Here is a 20,568-nt window from a genome sequence, read left to right as displayed (position 1 = left end):
TGCCTACTTGCTTTTTTTCTTTCTTTTATTTTTAAAAACAGTAAAAGGTCATGAATGTTTGAGGGAAGATTTCAAGATGAAGCACTTTTCTAAGTGTTGTTTTGTAAGAGGAAAGCCAAGAGTAGATTCTCAGCTGCTTACATGGATGTGGCTCCTTTCTGAGAGCAGGGATTGACACCTGCCTACTTGCTTTTTTTCTTTCTTTTATTTTTAAAAACAGTAAAAGGTCATGAATGTTTGAGGGAAGATTTCAAGATGAAGCACTTTTCTAAGTGTTGTTTTGTAAGAGGAAAGCCAAGAGTAGATTCTCAGCTGCTTACATGGATGTGGCTCCTTTCTGAGAGCAGGGATTGACACCAGGGAAGATCTAGGTTTTTGTGGGTTCAAAGATCAACCCATATACAGTTTCTGCTCCCTGCGTGTCTTCCATTTTATGAGCAAACAAATGTTGTCTATTGTTAGCTCTGCAGAGCCAAAAGAAGTATGGGAGGAAAAGCTGGATTGTGTCCCACCTTGTAGCACTCTATTCGTGTGTAAGTTATTGCATAGGTCCCAAAACATGTATGTTATAGGTGGATTTAGGTATTAGAGATACCTATGTGTATATTGTGATATATATAACGCACATTACTGCAGGCAGTGAAGCTCTGGCAGACTGTCCATCATGCTCAGGGTAAGGGAGACAACTCATGTCCCCTGGTAGTGCCTGCCGCGGGCCCTGGTTGTGGAGGAGAGGGAGGGAGGATGTCCCAAATGCAGGACAGAGACCTTTCGCCACGAGGCATGGTGTCCCCGCAGTGGGAGGAGGAGTGTGAGTCTTTGTACCATGGTCCCAGGTGGATGCAACGCGTTTGTTTCTCAGCAGGCTTCAGCCTTTAAATATCTTTTATGTATTTTTCCAGTCAGTGCCCATGTCTCATTGCTTTGTGCTCACTTGGTTGATTGACACTACAGAAGAGACTGGTTTGACGTTCGGAGTTCTATTGTGGAAAAGTTAAGCTAATTCAGGGAATATAGGTCTTTCTGCCACTTTTATCAGGATTCTTTGGCTCTCCGAGGGATGGATGCTGTTGCTTTCATTTCTGTGTCCATCTGCATGATATAAGGTCTCCCTTGCCCCTAGTCCCGGAAAGCTTTGCGGGTTACAGCAAGTGCTGGGGAGAAGTAGGGATCTCAGTCAGAAATTCGGAAAATCTCCCTGTGGAGGAGTCACCCCCAGCCACCATCAACGGCGATGTGCAGTGGGACCTCTGCTGAGCCCTGGGAACTGGGAACAGCACACTTTCAGCTGCCATTATTGTATGTTTTTCAGAGCATTGGTCTTTTTTTTGTCACTTAGCATCTTTCAACTGGCTGAAAATTCTAACCTTCACCACATATAATTAGTACAACCTTATAAGCACCATGCATGGTTTAAAAACTTCACCAGGCTCTTGCCCTGCAGCAGAAATACACCGTAAAGGAGAGTGAAAAGGGTATTTTTATGCCAGAGGACAGAGGTGCTCTGGACATCCGTGTGTCTGTAGGTGTGGAGGATCGGGCTTACGCAGCAGCAGAGCAGGCGTGGGTCCTCAGGGGGCTGCTGCGGGGAGCTCCGGGGGGACCCTGCACGACCACCTCCACCAGCCCTTTAGGGCATCAGCAATATGGCTATTGAAATGTTTTGTGACTATTAAAATGCATGTGTTGTATTGTCCGCTTCTGTGAAAGAGCCTTTAAAAGAATGAAAAACATTAAAATCTCGCCCAGGTGCACACATTTTTGACAGACTAATGGCAAGCGGTGCACTACGCAGCGTTGGGGGATATCTTTTTAAACTGCAATCCCAAACTTCCTGTTGTATGGTACAAACATTGCCATTGAGTGAGAAAATACATCTGTATGTTACGGTACAATTTTACTGTTGGGTGTTGACATGAAGTCTCAGCCTTCTATACTGGATTAATATGTGTGATTATATGTAACACATGTAGTAATCAGTGGGGTTTTTAAAATTCATCGCATTATTCTTGTTCTGTTAAACAGTCACAGGTTTCCTAGCTAATTGTGAATATTTTCTTTTTAAGGCATGAATTTTAGACAGTGGGGGCTGACTTATTCTAGTGTAATAACTCTTTGAGCCCTCTTCACTGCTTTGTGCCGAGGCCTGGGGGGCAGCTCACGATCCCGGGGGGCTTTGCCTCCTTATACGAACTGCCCTGGGAAGCCCCAGCACTGTGGGGCTGTGCTGGAGAGAGGGACGCACGTCTCACTAAATGCGACATAAACCAGTGTTGGCTGTTGTTGGTGTTGAGCTAAATATCCCGAGCACCTGCTGATCTCGCACTCGAGAGACGGATGCAGAGGAGGGTTATGGGGGGTCAGTCATCCCCCCACTACTGCCCACCAGTCCCATGTCTACACCAACGTCCCCCTGCCTTGGATGGGGGGAAGCCCTCCCCAACACCTCTTTATGCCCCATCACAGGTTGTTTTTTCATTTTTAGTGTTTTCTCTTTCTCCTGTTGCAAAGGGGCCAAAGCCTACTTCAGCTGAGGACGCCCCAGTGTTTGTGTTTGCGGATCTCAAGCAGCTTTACATCTGCTTCCACCTTCACCAGAGCCATCTATTGTGGTTGGTTCCCGGTGTTTCATATCCCGGGCACTGGTCAGTAACCGTCACTGACTCAGATGAGCATAGGAGTGTTTTCTTGTTGCCAATACTTTGCCTTTCCTCCCTGCTTCTTGCAGGTGAAAATCTCTCCCGCCTCCCTGCCTCTCCTGCATCCTGCCCCTGGTGTGTGCATGTGCTGTGGGGCTCTGGCAAGGCGATGTGCAGAGAGAATCAAAGGAAATTTGGGGGAAGGAGTGGATTTTAGCTAGAGTTACAAGGAAATCTGAGACACCGATGTCATGTTTCTGCCTGCAGCATAAGGCTGCAGGGGTGAGTCGGAGCCAGGCAGAGGCAGGCACTGCTTCATCCCCCTTCCCGGGACGTTTTGCGCACCAGGAGAAGCATCGTGGGCAGGTGAGCAGGAGGGGCCTGTGACCGAGGCTCAGGGAAGTGATGCCCAGCTGGCCTGGCACCTCTGGGGCTGGCCCATGGCCCTGCATGGCTGCTGCCCCGCATCACTTCGGCAAGGACCGCTGCTGCCTCGCCCCAAATCTGGGCAGAGATGCTGGTGACCAAACATGCGTCTCTGTGGCTATGAATAAAGCCTCAGCTGTATGTCATTTTGAAAGACCCTAATTTTAGTTAGCTGGTGCAGCGCCTGGCTGCATATTGTCGAGGTGCCCCAGTACACACGGAGGGCAGCGCTTTTGCCCTTTTCCTTGGGCAAACCAGGCGTATAAGGGCTTTTATTTTTTTTTTTTTTTGCCAGAGGCTGGAGATGCAGGAGGAAGAGGAAGAGGGAGGCGCGTTTTCTTACAGAGACAGGGTGAAGAGCGTGTCGGCGATGGGACCAACCCCCCCGGCACAGCCAGCTCCAGCGAGCCCTTGGTGTTTGGGTTGTCCGGGCGCCCGTGATGGTTCCAATGTGCGCGCAGTATGACAGATGACCTATTGAAATAATTTCGGAGCAGTGCTGGGGTTGCCAGGACAACGAGTGCTCCCTGGGCTTGCGCCTGGCCATGTGACAGCCGCCTTGACGTCAGCTGGAGGCAGAGCCTGCGGTTTCGGCCGCGCAGCCAAAGCCTTGTGAGAACCCAGTGGATGCTGGATTTATCCCTGCCGCCACCGCCGCCGCCGCTGCTGTTTCTCAGGGGCTGCCAGAGCATGGACTATTAAAAACTTGCATTTCTGCAGTGTGAGGTAACCATTTGCTTTATGTTCTCTTCAGGTATTTTTTTTTTCCCTTAAAAAAAAAGTAGAATAGAAAGCAGCTTATCGTGACTGATATTTTTTTCACTTGTTTGTTTTGGCTGGAAGTTTGCCTTGATGAACAAACCCGGCACTATCAGATAAACGCAAAGCAGCTTCCAGGTACTAATTCCGTGTGCAGGCTGCAAAGCGGAGTTAAACTTAGATTAATGATCCATGAAAGGAGAATAAAATGATACTGTTTTCATTTGACACCTAAGCTAATGCATTCGGGAGTTGAAAGAAATTATATTTAGGTATTGTGTTGATTTGGGCATCTCTACAGCTTTATACCTCTGTCGGAGCTTGTAATTTTTTAGTGCTGCCCAATTCAGGCAGATTTGTACCCAATGTGTTCAGCGAGGGGGAAGCCAGCAGCCGATGCAACTGGGAGCAGCTTGAAATCCAACTCCCAAAGTTCGAGTCTTTAAATCATCTTTGTTCACATGGAGTCCCTGCACCCTGCAGGCTCCCCGGGCTTTCTGTCCCTCTCCTGGGGCAGGCAGCGCTCTTGGCCGTGTGGTGTTTACAGAGGAAAGGATCAAGAGCTTCCTGAAAAATTATCTGAAATATGCCAAGAGAGCAACATTGCTGTAACACAGACTTTTACCCTTTTTCTCACACGCACATGCATGGTTTGGTTTTTGCCTTTTTTTTCTTTTTTCTTTTTTGTTTGCTGTTGTGGGTTGAGAGCAGTTAGAATAGCTAAAAAAAGAACTGCAGCATGAACAGCACCACAGTAATTGAAAAATGAAATGCTATTTGGGTCTTTTTGTAGAAAGAAGAGGGAGCTTGGGTCTGTTTCTGTATTGCACCTACCCCGAGGGGGCTGTTGTGGGGAAGGAGATCCCAGGGTTCCTGAAGTTTAGTGCCACAGCCTGAGTTTGTTTGTGTGGGAACATGTAGATTCATCTTAAGAAGAGATTACAGCTGAAGCATCGTGTGCGTTGTTTCCTGGAAAAGTATGCTAGATCGTTCTTATCTTCTCTAATTATATACTCCTGTTCCCTTCCTCCCAAAGTTCAAAGGGTTTATTGATAATGGTAATGATTTTCTAAAGCAGCTGCCACTCTGAAACAATCACGGAGCTACGAAACCATTTCAAACACAGAGCAATAAAAGATAAAAAAAAAATCTATTAAAATTATTCTAATGTTATCACAAGCAGAAGAAGTAATTGTTTCAGAAAGGGAGCCAAGGCAGAGATTAAAACTCAAAGCACTTCTGTAAGGAAAGTTATGGCTTAATGCTCTGGATTTCACTGCATTTGGCATTCTTAACAGAGCAACAAGGATAAATGCATCTGAAACCTCTAAACCATTTCACTTGGCGTTATCTCATCTGTTCTTTCCAATTTAACTCTTGTGCCTAAAATATCAGTGTTCGGGGGGGCTGAGATATTTTTGATTGCCTTTATTAAATTCTTCACCTGATGCCAATGCATCAGTGCACGAGGAATCGACTGGCTCCTCGTAGGTGAGTTTAACCAAGGTTTACAGGAACCTCGCAGCTTTGGTGCCGAGGCACTAGCACCCCACGCACAGCCTTCCCGCGGGGAGTGGGGCTCTCAGCATCCTTGCCTGGGCAATTCACTGGGGCTGAGCCAGGCGCAACCGCTCCCCAGCCGGTGTGGGGAGCTGTGTTTCGGCCAACAACGGTCCGTCTCCACCGCCCCTCCACCTACCTATGAATCCCTCCGGAGTCTGGGTGATGGGGTAGGAGGGGAGGGCAGGGGGAGGTGGTCGATGTGACCCACCACCCTCCGAGGTCTACTTGTTCACCAGCTTACGCTGGTGGGGCAAGTCTGGCGAGGGACTGGGGCATGGAGGACGGGGACAGATTTGAGCTGAGCGGCACCTACCATTCAAGAAAAGTCATTCACCATCACATCTGGAGGATTTGGCTCCATGTATAGCTGCAGTTGCCTGCCAGGTTTGACTTGAGTCGTCAGTGTGGCAGTGATGCTTGGTGAGGACTGGGGCTTCACCTCATTCATTTGGGCTTAAATACAGTGTCCTGTAGCATTCAATGCCTTGAAAACACCTGCAAGGGGAAAAACAATTAATGCAACTTTTGCTCAAAAGCTATTCATTATAAATATTTTAAAAATAGGCTCCTCATCTCTAGCTGGAATGGACATATCTTGCTTTAGTGGTACTGAGCAAGCCTTCAAAAGGCACTAACTTGACCTGAGAGAGGAGGGCGATGAACTACTTCATGTTTTACCAGAAGGGTCCCAGCCATGTTGTGGCAGGAGGTCGGAGAGGCAGCGTTACTGGGGAAACTGGTGAGTGCCGCTGAGGTTGCACAGGGATGCGTCCTGCTGGGCAGAGTGACCAGCTCTGTCCCCTCTCGTTGAGTCTTTGGGGGCTTCGGCCATCCCATCAGCCCAGGCTGCTTTGAGCCCCAGAGGTGGGACGGCCAAGTCGCGGTCAGGCAGGCAGCTCGCAGGCGGTGCGAGAGTCTGCACCTGGAGGAAAAGGCACAGGTCCCTCCTCAGGGGAAGGGCAGGGAATGGGATGCGGGACTCCTCTCAGGGCTGCGTGCCTCTGCTCCATGATTTCATGCTTTCGTTTTCTCTGGTCAGCTCTGTACCAAACCCTTTTAGCAAACACTTGGATTTTACCTTGGGAGTGTGTGAAGTTGCCAGGCAATGTAACGCTAAGCATCCCACCGTCTCTGCCCTGCTATAGCTTCACCCACCATGAGAAAAGAACAAACAGCCTGTAGGTTTCTTCCTACCGTCAAGAGAAGGGGAAGGTGGCTGCAGCCCATCCCTTGTCTTCTGCACAGTGCCGCAACCATGAGACTGTCATCTTACTTGGACTTGAAATCCTCGGACATAAAGAGAAAAAAAAATTAGATGCACACGGGCTTGGTGACCACCTTCTTCTGGAGAGGCCAGATTGACTCTCATACCTCCCATCAGCCTTCATATATTTTGCAAATGTGACCCCCTTGCACACGCATGAGGAGGAGATGATCTCTTCCAACAGTCTCCTTGTCCATGGAGAAGGACGAGCAGACCAGCAGTTCCTGAGGGGTTGGAGCACTTCACCTTAGGAGAGACACTGGCTAAAAACAGGACCGAGATCTCCTTGAGTCACTTCTCCCACAGTGAGATACAGCCAGGGAAATTGAAAACAGACGCAAGCTGTTGATGCCTCTAGCCTAGTAATAATACACTCAAACCTTCAGTGTGCTCTACCTTGATCTGGGTGAGTTGATGGGCAATGACAATCCAAATTTAGGCCAGAAGCATAATAAAACCTAAAAAAAACTTGCGACGCAGAGCACTGACTCCTTCTTGCATTTTTCAAACAGAATGAGATTTCTGCTGGCTTTTTAAAGGTCCTAGCCACTACTCAAGGCAATAATTCACGGAGGAATAAAATCCCCTGTACAGGGGATGGGAATTGTCAGACAGTGGGAACTGATGTAGCAGCATGGAGATTCAGGCTCTTAAATTATATATTACAGAAGTTGGTTTCCATCCTGCTAAAAATCATTACATTGTGCTAGTTTAATGTCCTGCATCAACATTAGCAACAACTGGTTTAAATGATAACTGAGCTGCAGTAGAGATTTGGCATTTTAATCAGCAGTTGCTTTTCCAATCAAACGTAGATGCCGTACATGTTGGTACTCTGAATGCAAAGTAAAAGTTGACCTGATTGTCGGTTCCAAGCTAAAGCAACAAAAATCCTGACTGTGGAATGTTTTTGGTAGTCATATTTTAGAAATAATCTTCCATGGTGAGCCAAAATCTATGCAGACAGTTATAGTCAGATAACTTAAAAAAAACAGAATATGTTTGGCTGTACTTTTGCTGCTGTTAAATTTATCTTCTTAAATAGCAGGGAGTACAAGTTGAGGTTTGAGAAACAGTAATTTTGTAATTATTTTACATGGATTGAATTATTCTGTCATCAAATTTGCATTTCAGACAGCATTACAGTATGAAAATATAATTAGAAACTGTAATTCAGGAATTGCTGAATGTGATATTTCCCAGAGCAAGCACTGTGAAGAAGCTGCCCTCACTACAACTTTAGCAAATGTTGAAATCCTATAGGTGGAAAATGTGAAGGCTGAGTTGTAAAGTTCCTCTCCCTTCTGCGGTCTCCACACGCTGTCAACTTTCTGCCGAACTTCATTTTTTTGTAAAATTCATTTCCACAGAAACATCTAATCATTAAGAGCTGAAGTGCTCAGATCCTGTTCTGCTGAATTTCAGTCTGGCTGTGTTGATAGCTGCTGAATTGCTTTCAGCCACAAAACGACACTGAGATAATGTAAGGATCTGATTTACACACGGAAAAGCCAAGAAACTTGTAGTTTGGGCTGCAATGCTGGTTTTAATTTGCCCAGTGCCTGGAATTCCCAGCAAGGCCTTCTCTCACGGGAGGTAGCAGAGGAAGGTCTCGGTTTAGCTCTGTTTCTCTTCTTTTGTAATTCAAGACTTTTTGCTGTACCTGTTCACAGTGTCGTGCAAAGTTTTAGCTGCGTAAATCTCACTGATGTTAGTCCTTACTTTTTTTACTATTCTTGTTATGATTTTTGGCTTATCATAGACATTTTAGCAGGAAATGAACACATCCTCTCTTTTTAGTTGGGCTCGTGTTGGTAAATCCTGTCCAATTTTGTCTGAGACACACACTTCTTTGGAGAGTATCATCCATGGCCAATTATTCGCGCCACCTTGTTGGGGTGTTGGACAAGCCATATCTGGAGCAAAACTTGTGATGGGACAAGTTTGATGCTTTGATGTCCCCATACATCTCTCACAGTCCTGCTGAGGGACAGTCCCAGGGCTCCTCCAGAGGAAATGTTGGAGCAGGGCAGGAAAAGGAGAAGTGTGGACCTGTGAACCCAGGACTGCATGGATAAATGACTGGTGACGTGGTTCCTAGTGACCCAAGGACACTGTTGCCCACAGTGTGCTCTGAGGAACAAGACCATTTTCCTGTTCCTGCCCAGGGCCACCTTCCTGCACCCACCTACACCCAGCCCTGGCACCCTGGGCGCAGGGGAGGACGTCTGCCCCATCGCTCCCAGTTTTGGGTGATGCACGTCCTGCAACCTGGGTCTGGTATTTGCAATGTGAGCAAAGGGCAGGAGCTGCAGGGCATCGCTGCAGTTGACCTGTGAAGGCATTTTTGTTAGGGAGGGTGCAACAAGCCAGGTTGGCTTTTTATGGATAATCAGCCTCGCTTGAGGAGCCCTGTGAGAGTGCTGGTTTGCAGGTGGTGCATGAGCAACTCCTGAGCATCACACCTGTATTTTTGCACATTTATTTAGGAACTCCAGAGGGGCAGGAGACGGTGTTTCATCCGGCTTTGTCTGTGTGTGAAAGCAGGTGCACACTGGGGCTGAAAGGCTTTGAGACAGGTTTATACCTGCCAAATTTGTCACAAAGCCTCTTAGCAGTGTGCTGAATTTCACCGTTGAGCGAACGTGGCCTTGGGAGCAGGCCAGAGGCAGGCTGGCCTGCCGCAGGGGCACGATGGACCGGGTGGGATGGGGCAAATGGGGGAAGGAGAGCCCTGGGCAGGACGAAGTGACCAGATGAGAGCAGGGTGAGGCCAGGGGCAGTCAGGCTTGCCTCTTCTCAGCTGTTCTGCTGCCACTGTCCCTGCACTCCTGTGTTTGCCACAGCAGGGACCTCTGGTAGCGTTGCCCAGCATCCCTGGGCATCTGCGGTACAGACCAGCCAGCACTCGTGTGAAATGGAGCTGTCTGAGGGAGTCAGGAAAGCGAAAGGTTTCCTATTTCAACAGTGATGCTCTGTCATTTTGCTGCCGTCTGATGTAAGGGTGGCTAAAAGGGCTGCCCTCTGTGCTGGGCACTGGGTTCAAAATACAGCTGAAGAAACACTGCACAGTCAACCCTTGCACTGTATGTGCTACTGGAGGGCAAAGATTTTGCCTTTAAGAGCTTCATGCTTCTTCTCACATTATAGAAGAGATCAGGCTTTGCAGAGACCCAAGATTACACATACGGAGGTTTTATTAGACAAGCAGATCAGGTAGTTTACAGGCTTTCGCTCCAGAGAAGATGAGTTAAAGCTGAAGAAGGTCAAGGTCAGCTTCTTTCGTCGCCAAATTCCCTTGCTCCTAGAGCAGGCAGATTCCCTGATTATGCCTCACACGGCCTTTCTGCAAAAACACAATGGATCCAGCTCATTTGAAGTGTCTAACTTCAACTGAATAATACTCAAAGAGACTTCAGCCATGAAGCAATTCAGCCCCAAGAACCTTTAAGTCTAAAGAAAATATTCTGCTCATGTTGTGTGCATGTTCCTAATGGCAAATCCAAGATATCAGGGGGAAGCAAGCACAAAACCGTTGATTATTTCCACAACTGCTTTATGCTTCCTATCACAACACTATTCTTTTGTGCAGAATGGCAGCATGATTGCAGAGTCCTCTTTAACTCTACCATTTTAGCAAGCCCAGGTCCAATTAGAGCAATTATATCTCAGCAGAAACACTGTCTGTTGTCCTCTGGACCTGTCTGTCAAGTGTCCTATTCATAGCTGTTTGTCTTGTGTGAGATTTTTCACGTAAAGTCGTTCTGACCCTACTAAAACAGACTCATCTGAAGGGCAGCCTGCATTTTTGTAGACTTATTTCACAGGCTGATGTGAACAAGAAAAGTGCGAATTAACGGCTGGCCAAGGATACATCTTTCAGTATAACCACACTCTCTTCTTGCTTGAACATTATTGGTGATTTGACACAGCACACAGATTTCACTTTCAATTATTTTACTTCACTCTTCACTTTCAATTACTTTACTGCTAAAAATAGAGAATATTATCAGAATTTGCAGTTCCTCCTTGCCGCATTGGAGGGTTTCCTTAATCAAAATCCCCAATGTGAGTTGCAAGGCATGTAGTGTTTGGCTGCACATGGTGTTAAACCACTTATGGCTCTGAGGTCTGTGTGAGACTATCTGGTCGCTGAGCTATTGAAGAGCTGCTGGGTAGTGGGCACTTCTGCAGAAAGACTGTCTACATTTTGCTTTACCTCTGCTGTCGGAGCCTGATGAAGGAGCTGAGTGATTTCTGCCAAGGAAGTCCCACTTGTCTCCGCTAAGGTAAAAGCTGAGAAGTGAAAGGCACTTTCACTCGGTGAAAGGCAGAAGTGCTGGGACTTGGGAAGGTCAGGGGCAGTGGAAAGAGGAACTCTTCTCTTTCTGAACAAAAAGTAGATTTTTATACCCTCATACTTCTCCTGGAAGGGAAAATCCAGGGAATGGTGTTTGGAGTCTTCTTCCTGAAACAAAATGAACTCTTTTCTGACAATTCAGAAATGAGATTGCCTGTAAGAGAGCAGCCCCTGTCCCTGCCGCTGGCTCCGTGGCATCCATGGGCATCCCAGCCGACAGGGACGGCAGCGCTCGGGCAGAGCAGTGTCGCTTTGGGAACTGGGGACACAAGCTCAGACCTCAGTCGTTCTTCCTCCAGCATGATCAGGGCAACGGCTCAACCACATTTGTTTCTTGTTTTGCCTCTCTTCTGCCAGGTTTTAGCCCACGAGGGAAGGTGGTGGTTGCTTTTGTCAGGAGGACCTACGGAGACAGCTGCAGTGGATGTGGTGGGCAGGAGAGCCATGCCAGTGCCGACCAGGGCTGCAAAGAGACCTTGCAGACCTGGTCACACTAGTGGCAAGGATAAATGAGACCTGATGAAACAGCGGTGTAACATGCTCCATGCCAACTCCATAGGGGTCTTGGTGAATTTGTTAAGTTTATAATGTTTACCTGGATGTGCAGCCTTGGCAGATTCAGTTTCTTTTCTTGCAGCAGTGATGGCCTTTTCTCTGTGAACCATGGGCTGGCTGCTGTGCAGGGTTACACCCCACCACTCACCATGCCCACATAATAATGCTTGTGATGCCCCAATTAGAAAAAAACAATTTTTTTAGAGATGGCAAATGGTGACAGAAGCACTAGTAGGATGGGATGACTGCTTGCCTGACTTTTGCTCTTTTTATTGGACACTGGGACCCTTGCAGAAACCTCCACCTCACTTAACTCAAAGTATCTGATTAAAAATTGAAGTGTATTTCTCTATCAGTTCACCATGTGTCAGTTATTAGTTCACTGTGGTGTGCCTCCGTACCAGGAGCCTGTAGTAAAACACACCTTTCCTGCATGCAGCTCCCACCGTGCCTGCAGATGACACTCTGGGCAGGGCAGTGGAGAAGCAGCTGGGAGAGGAGGGGTTAAAACAAGCCACAGTTACCAGTTTGAGGCATTTTCAAAAATAGCAGCTTTTCTTTTGTTTGCTGAATTCCCCGTGCTTTTCCAGTGCTGTTCCCATTATTCATTTCTTTCCCAAAATAACATTTTTAAGCAGAGGAATGGCTTGAGCTGGGAGAGGATGGGATGCGTAGCCTGAGCCGGATAGTTGCATCCGCTCCTGTGTCTGCGCCGAGGGGTCTCAGAGCTGCCCTTGGATGCGAACGGTAGACTGCCAGGCAGGTGGCAATTCCCAATATTTCAGGCAATTTTGCCTCCTTGGTGGCAAGCCTGGTGATTCCTTCCTGACGGCCCTCAGCGGTGCTTCTCGGGGGCAAGCTTCGGGTTTGCACAGCTTGCAGCTGCCCTTGCAGAGAAACCTTTATTATAGCTCTTTCAAAAGGGAAGCCTGAACACATCCAAATGGCGTCCAGCTACACGGAGGATGTGCTCATGGCCAGTGCGGTGGGAAGGTGCCCTGGCAGGCAGCGTGCTCCTGCCGTCCAGTGTCCTTGTAGCCCAACTTGATCAGAAGCATCTCTGGCTGGTGGATGCTCCTTTGAAGGGGAAGGAGGGGAAGCCTCTGGGAAAATAAGCCCGAGGGAGTCTGGCCCCAGGACCGGTGGTGCAGGCAGATCCTACTGAGCTGCGACACAGCCCCAGTCCTCAGGATACCTCAGGTGTCCCGTCCTTGAATGCTGACCTGGGAATGCAGCTGCTCCGGAGGGCTCCCTGGCAGGACCCACCAGGGCTGGCCGGGGACACCCCTCTCTCATCCCTCACGGTCAGGCATGGAGCCAAGCACTGCAAGCTCCAGAAACAGGTGCTGGCAGCCTTCCCCTAGGGGTACGGAGCAGGACAGTGGAAAAGAAGCCCTGAGAGAAATTAAAAATTAAATGCTTACAGCAGCAGCTTACTCTCGCCAGATCCCAGCAGTTCACCTTTGCTGTGGCTGGCTGGCTGCCCAAGCACTGAGCAGGGGGGAGAGGAGCATCCCATCCTCGCTGCCCTCACTGGAGGCCAGCCAGCCCCCCACGGCCCTGGCAGGGGGATGGAGAGGAGCCTCCCCCCACTGCATGCAGGGGCTTTGGCGTGCAGGACCCCTCAGCTCTGCCCCACCGGAGCCAGCAATGCCTGACTGTCCGTGGAAATCCCCAGAGTCATAGTGAAAGGCACCGCATGAGGAGGTGGCCAGACCCATATGAGTCACACGCCGCTTGGACAGATGCTGCTGCTAAACACGGGGTGCTGGGGAGCTGGACCGCCATACCACAGCCCTCTCTCTGGTCTGGGGTCTGGAATAACCCCAGCAATCGGCTTGCTTAATGTGGGCAGAGGCTGACCCCACTGGGACTGGCATTTGGGGTGCAAGGTTCAAGCCTGCCAAGGTTGGTATTCAGGGGTGCAAGGGCTGAGCTCCTCTGGGGCTGGCATTCAGGGGTGCCACTGACACATATGTGAGGAGTGGTGTCTGTTGCGGTGGAGAGCAGGACCCGCATATATGGGAGCAAGGCTCTGGGGCTCTGTGTCGCCGTCAGCAGAGGGCTGCCAAAATCAGGCAGAAACCTGGGTGCAGAGCTGCGGCGAAGATGCCCCAGTCCCTGCGTGCTGGTACCACTGGAGAGCACCGGCACCTGGCAGACATCATCCCCTAGTCTTCTCCTCCCCAGCTGGGGCTGCCACTGCCCACCCCACCATTCCCACCTCCCCTGGCCGTCCTGCTGGTGTTTTTCCCCTGTGCTCACCAGTGGTGCATTTGACCTCCTTAGCATGCCAGTCCAGCTCCTTGGTCTGCAAGTGCCCTGAAACCCCTTCAGAGCCCCAGCGAGCCCATCACAGAGCCCAAGCCCCCTCGCAGAGCATGTCACAAACGATTTGGACTTCGGGTCTAGTTCATAATCCCCTCTTAATACACCTTTCCCAGTAAGTAAGGGCTTGCTTCCCCCAAGCCTTGACATTTCTTATTTTAGCACTAACATTCAAGTAGGTGACATGCTATACGGTTTCCTGAGATAACGGCTGTGTCTGTGCTCTGGACGCTGGCTGTGTGTGTACTGCATGAAATAGAGAGTATCCCCAGTGCTGGAGCTCAGTGATCGGAACCACTCTCTGTCTGGAGTGGTCCCTATCCCAGTTTGGCTCCCAACCAATTCATATCCTGCCAGGCGGTACCCAAACCCAGTCTGGGACTTAGCCTGTGCCCCTGGGCCCGTCCCATGGGGCAGATGGCATACAGTCACTCTTCAGGAGGGTACAAAGTTCAATAGCATGCATGAGGGAACTCCGGTGCCAGTTGTCCCCCATGCTGGGGAATGCATCCAGATGCATTTGTTTCATAGTCACAGGTGATGTGGTAATTGTCATCGTGCATAACTGGGTGGGAATCCTTGGAAAAAAGAGCCTTAAAAATAGACAAGTTTTATCTGAAGCCCAGGTGATGTGGTAATTGTCATCGCGCATAACTGGGTGGGAATCCTTGGAAAAAAGAGCCTTAAAAATAGACAAGTTTTTTCTGAAGCCCAGGGCTGAGGAGAGCTCAGAGCTCTCGCTGCAGCCCCCAGCGGGAAACCAGCCCACTGGAGCGTGACAAAAAGGCTGGCAGCTCCAGTCCGTCAAACAAAGCAGTGGGTTTTTAATAGGACCAAAGCAAAGGAGGTGAGCACCATGGCTAGAAGGAAGGATAAAGAAAAAACTTTGGTCCGTAGAGAAATAGACTCTTTACTCAGCCATCTGTATAGAGGGACGTTACCTCGTACACTGCTGACCTGACTCTGTACAGAGGTTTCTTTCCCCCGTGTGTGGGTTTGATGCTGATTTCATGTCATTCCTTGGTACACACGTTTCATCCTGCCCAGTTCAGTTTTGATCCTTTTATAGTTTACTATCCATTTATTTTAAAGATGTGAAAATTGCAAAGGTGAATATCCAGTACTACACCCCTTCTGCTCTGCAATTTCTCCAGAATGAGTGAATTATTATCATCTGTATTGACCTTCTCAATGAGAGACCAACATGATCCACTTTTCTAATGCTGTGTTGTGCCTAATATCTGTTTTCTAAAGCCTCCCTTGCCTGCAGCGAGTAACGTGTGCTGCATAATGCCACCGCAGCTCCCCGGCTGCCACAGCCCCACACGCAGCACTGCGTCTGCCGTGCAGCACTGTCAAGTATTTCGTATTTCACTCTGCAACAGGGAAGTGATGTCCAGGCACCCTCTTCATAAAACTTCAGGGTTGAAAGAGATAAAAGCAAAGGAAAATTCTGGATGCAGTTTTTACCCGGTGCTTCTCTTTTTCTTGAATTCAACCTTTATGTTTTTGGCTTTGGAGCATAATATCAGTGAGGTTCAAGAGAGCCAGGGGAGCATTTACCTAGCTCCTTGCCTGCAGCTTTTCAAGCAGGTTTGATATTGGTTTTATTACTTCCTCTGTTAGACATGCGATGTTTTCCACTTTCCTTGGATTTCCCAGTCAGATCCGGCTGCCCGTGCCTCTCTTCTGGCATAACAGCCTCCTGTCCCTGGGGACATCGCTGGCCATGCAGTCGGTGGGATGGGACTCACCTTCCACCTTGCTGCATGCTGGAAATGCAGCTCATTTATCAGATGCTGAGCAGAGGTAGGCTATGTCATTTGGCAGAGGGCAAAATCTGTCACTCTGGGACTCTCTAGGCTGGGGTGCTCATTTAAACCCCTCCATGGACTCACTTGTAGGCCCACGCAAATCACTTAATGTCAGTGGCTGCCCCGGTCAGACGAACATGACCACAACTATGATGTCTTGGCAGGTCCTTTCGTGGAAACCATTGCACCACAATCTTTGATATTATTTGCAGCTTTACATCAAAGCTGTGCAGAGTACAAGGATATTGGTTGGGATCTTTTGAACAGTGGGGTTTAGTAAGGCGGGACTCCAGCTTTTAGTAAAGCAGGACATGGGCATGACTGCATGAAAGTGTAAAGTTTTCCCCTTTCACTTGCAAACCAAATTTGCTGTGCTCATATTGCTCCAAATAATACAGCAGATTTAGGAAGACTAACATTAAGACATTTTTTCAGTCATTGAATATGTTTTACTCCTTATTAGCCCTGAGCAGTTGTCCCCCAGTGAACTGACGGAAGGATAGGTGTAGTTACAGATCGGTCCTGCGCAGGCTGCCGTGCATTTACAGCTACAGAACTGCTCTTGCTAGTGAAACAGAAATATGCCTTTCTAGAGCAAAGCTTAACAACAGGAAATATTTCTTTCACAAAACTGAACCCAAGTCTTTCTTCCAAGAACCATCAGATAAAAGTAAAAACTTTCTTAAATTTCTAGTTCCACTAAGCACCTGGCTCTAATGTACAATTCTTTGACTTTGTTCATTTTTTAATGAAAGTGTGATCCTGTTTCAAAGCACAGTTGTTTCATCTGATAATAAAAGTCTATCCAACTGTCTGCGTGTTTCATCAGCGTTTGCATCCCTTGTCCTGTATCATATTTTGCATTTTGCTTCAATCTTTCCACTGAAGAATCAGTGTTGTCCAAATTGCCACTGCTCAACTCGATATAACTCCCTATTCCTTACTACTTAAAGTTAGTTATCTAATTCTGCTGGCAGGTAATTCTGGTCAAGATTTCACGGCATGCTGAATTTGTCTGCACAGACAATACGGTGATGGGCTGTTCTCCTGGTGATTGCTGAAATCCCCCGCCCGACGCGTTGCAGAGGTTTATGATCGCTGCCTCTCAGGTGTCTGGCACAAATGGAAGTGGCAGCATTGTGTGACACGCTCGTTACTTCAGGCATTAGTCTTGAGAAGTGCTGGGTAATTGGATGGTTTGTCATGTCTGTTTAAACACATTATTCCTGAAACTGCGCCTCCTCCAATCAATAAAAGACTCCGTAATATTGTTTAAACATATGAAGAAAAATGTGATTTACTCCAGGAATCTTTATTGCATTTCATTATAAGCCGCTGAATCTAATATACAAAGAAGATCACTTTAATTATAAGTGGATAAAAGGAATATCTACGCTACATTCCCACTAAGCAACTATCAGCAACATGCACCTTCTCCATCTAATGCAGTTACATAAACTAATTAGGTTTGGTGTTTCTAATGGGAACAGTGGTTAACTACATTACACTGTCCCCGAGAGGGACTGGCGTCAGATTGATTTGTTAAGTAAGTATTGTGGTACCTGTTCTCAGATATTCCTTCCCGCCATGAGGAAACTCATGAGATAGCCAGACTGTGGGCAGAGCGTTCAGACAATGGGCCCTTGACCTCCCCATCTCCTCTCCCGCCGGTTTCATCACGCTTGGTGCTGCCCTCTGGAAGTTGATCAGAGGACCGTGGTGTTTCTCTCCGCTTGCAGACCTGTGCATGGCTGGGTTTTGTTTTACAAAGTGAAGTGTCTTGGTGTCAGTCACTACTGTTTTGTACTTATTGATATTTCAAATCCTGGGCAGACAATTTTCGGAGAAAGAAGAGAGAACACTTAGTCCAAGTTGGTGTCCTAGAGCAACAAGTCCCTTTCACCTATGTTCTTCCCCGTTAAGTGGACCGTTGAGAACTTTCATACAGGTTAAATTCTTGACATTTTGGATATAAACATCTGATAGGTAAACAGCAGAATCAAACATCTCCTGTACCCTGCAGCATCCAAAGGATCTGTGTTACTTACTGCAGGAGCAGCCCTCCTTAAAACTGCCATTTATAATTTTTTGAAACATAGAGAAGACACATTGAAGGGTGAATATTATGTTATTTTGTTACATGAAGTACTTTCCAGCCATGAATATCTGAGGGTCATATTTCTCCCTGTGGAGGAATGCTGAGGCTAACAAGGAAAGAAGGAGGCCCAGCAGCAGAGCGGTACGTGATGAAAGGCTGGGGATGCGGGAGCGCAGGGATGTGGGAGCACAAAGCCCGAGTGATGAAGCAGCGCTTGTGCATCGTGGCCATGGGAGCAGCCCCGTGCATTAAGGGCACTGCTGCGTGACGGTGATAAGCGGAGGGGTTCCTCCGTGTCTGTCATGGTGTGGCTTGCGGGGGGGAGCACCGGGCAAGGTGCCTCCTCACTGTTACAACCAAGGCAGCCCTGGACATGCCCTGGAGCAGAAGGACAGCCATCAGGAGGTTTAAGTGCCAGCTGCTTCTGTGCTCTGGTAGGGTCGGGCAGTGCCTGATGAGACTCTGTCCTGTGCCGGGCCCCCGTGAGTCCCTGCCAGTCCAGGAACCTTGAAAACTGACCCCAGCTGGGTCAGGAGCACAGGACCAGCTGATACAAAGAGCCATACAAGATGTTTTCCTCCCTCTTCCTGTGCATCGGCCCAGCCCACACTGAAATGCAGCTGTCACCCAATAATCTTTGTAAAGTGGTCAGAGGTCTTCAGACCAAAAAGCTATGTGGTATTAGTAAGTTATTGTGTTCCCTACAGGAGACAAAGAGATCACATTAAGGAAGAAAAACTTTACAGAAAGCGTGAATTGCTCCATCAATACTGAATAGAAACTGGCCACATGATTCACTTTCAAAGAAAATGGAAAACTTACTATTTCACAGAATTGGACAACATATTCTGCTAATCGTCTTGACTCCAAAGTTAAACCCAACCAGCTGTGATTTTTATTGAGGTTACTTGTAAAGGTTAATTTCAATTACATTTTTTGCAGTAATCGTATTGGTGCTCCAGTGCTCTCTGATGCTTGAATTGACAGAGCTGGCCGGCTCTCCCGACCAGCCTGTTGCATCCTGGCACTCGCTTGTCTGCCTGTACAACCCTCTGCTCGTGTCCCTGCCGCTCCACGATGCTGATGTGTGGCAGTGGGAGATTGCCTACTGCAGAGGAAGACAGAGATATCATAAACACGTTTACTTAACATTACTGCCTTTGGCTTTCCTCTTGGTGATCCTTCATGCCAGAAGGCTGTACGAAGCACGCTGTAGGAAGCGTCCTTGTTTTTTAGGATGCCGTTGCTCTTCCAGAGGAAGGCAGTGACAGGAGGGGACCTCCTGACTCGTCCAGTCCATTGCAGGTATCTACATCATATAGACCCTATTTGTGGTTTTTTCAAACTTCGTTTTCACATCAGCTGGGCCGTTTGTCTTGTGATCTTCGGAGAAGGCTGTTCCACAGACTTCACTGCTCCAGTGGTTAGAGATTTGCTTCTCCTTCCCAGCCAAAATTTATTCATGGCTAGTTTATACCCATTTGTTCTTGTGCCAGCATTGTCCTTCAGTTTAAATAGCTTTTCTCCTTCCCTAGTGTTTACCCCCTCTGATGTATTTATAGACTACAACCATATCCCCTCTTGGCCTTTCTTTAGCTAGGCTAAACAGCCGAGTGCCTCCGGTCTCCTCTGAGAGCACAGGATTTCCATTCCCTTATTTGGCTTAACAGCCCTGCTCTGCAGCCACTGCGGGCCAAAATCCCTTTTCCTGAGCATGCTTTCCTGGCCACATAGGACAGTAACCCAGGTGAGCCCTCGTATCTCCAAACTCTGGTACTTCCCCCTCCCTGGACTCACCAGATCAGTCTCAGCAGGTTCATTAGGAAGCATCATTTGTCTCCTGCAGGTCACACCATATTGGTGTTTTCAAGTTAACTTACGACTATATAAGATCTTCAGCTCTTCCTCACACTCTATCATTTCTATTTAAAAGCATAAATTCTTCCTAGCGGTCCCTCAGAAACTGCGCTTTGCAATAAGGAATTTCATCCCATTGCTCTAATAGAGTGCTAAAATCATCCCATTCTTCTTGTGTGGTAGCCTGGATGTCCATCTGCCAGTGCCTCTTACCTTGGTGTCACCAGCAGCTGCACTGCTTTGAGATTATGCATCATGGTTATTAATGAAAATTTTAAACAAGATCCATCCCAAGACTCATCTTTGAAGAACGATATTGTAACCACATTACACCTGAGATTTCTCCTTTCATTTCAACCCATGATCCTTAAAGAGCAAACATCTGTCTGACTCTGCCCAACACATCCCCCAGCAGGAACGATTTACTTTGATTTTACCTAGGTGGTTTTGAATTAACCTTTCTATGTACATCAATATATCTATTAGAAACAAAAACTTACGAGCTGGTTTCAAAGCCAGTGCAGGCAGACATTCTACGGGGTTTCCATATAAGGTCAATTCTGCCAAGAAACTTCAGTCCTAACCTCTAACATTTCTACAACTTCAGTCTGAGATCTCTTTCAGCAGGACTTGCCAATTGTGGTGCTCAAGTCAGGGTGTTAGCAGACATGTTTTGCTCTGCTTCAGTCTCCCGGCTGGTTATAAAGCCAAATTCATGATTCAAATGACTGAACTCATTATTCAGGCTTAGTACACTTTTTAATGGGAATTTGGAATGGGGTGAAAATTCTTTTGTGCTCTGGCCTGTGTTCCTCAGATCTTGGCCTGCAGAGGCATAGCAGAAATTATATTTGTACCCTTTACATTCAAAATGGGTGAGACTGTAAATATCTTGTAGTCCTGAA

At 47.8% G+C, this 20,568-nt stretch overlaps 1 protein-coding gene across 1 annotated transcript in view; it reads left to right on the top strand.

Annotated features, from left to right (window-relative positions):
- The first annotated feature begins 3,699 nt into the window (after nucleotides 1–3,699).
- Nucleotides 3,700–20,568, top strand: part of NCALD (neurocalcin delta) — a 51,518-nt gene continuing 34,649 nt past the window's right edge. The window contains exon 1 of the mRNA XM_009702476.1: nucleotides 3,700–3,791. The gene's annotated coding sequence lies outside the window, so the exon portion shown is untranslated. The remainder of the gene's footprint in view (nucleotides 3,792–20,568) is intronic.

Source organism: Cariama cristata, unplaced genomic scaffold (assembly GCF_000690535.1).
Source record: "Cariama cristata isolate BGI_N322 unplaced genomic scaffold, ASM69053v1 scaffold13356, whole genome shotgun sequence".
Lineage (NCBI taxonomy): Eukaryota > Metazoa > Chordata > Aves > Cariamiformes > Cariamidae > Cariama > Cariama cristata.
Note: the sequence above shows the minus strand (reverse complement) of the source record. Positions and strands in the feature narration are given on the sequence as shown.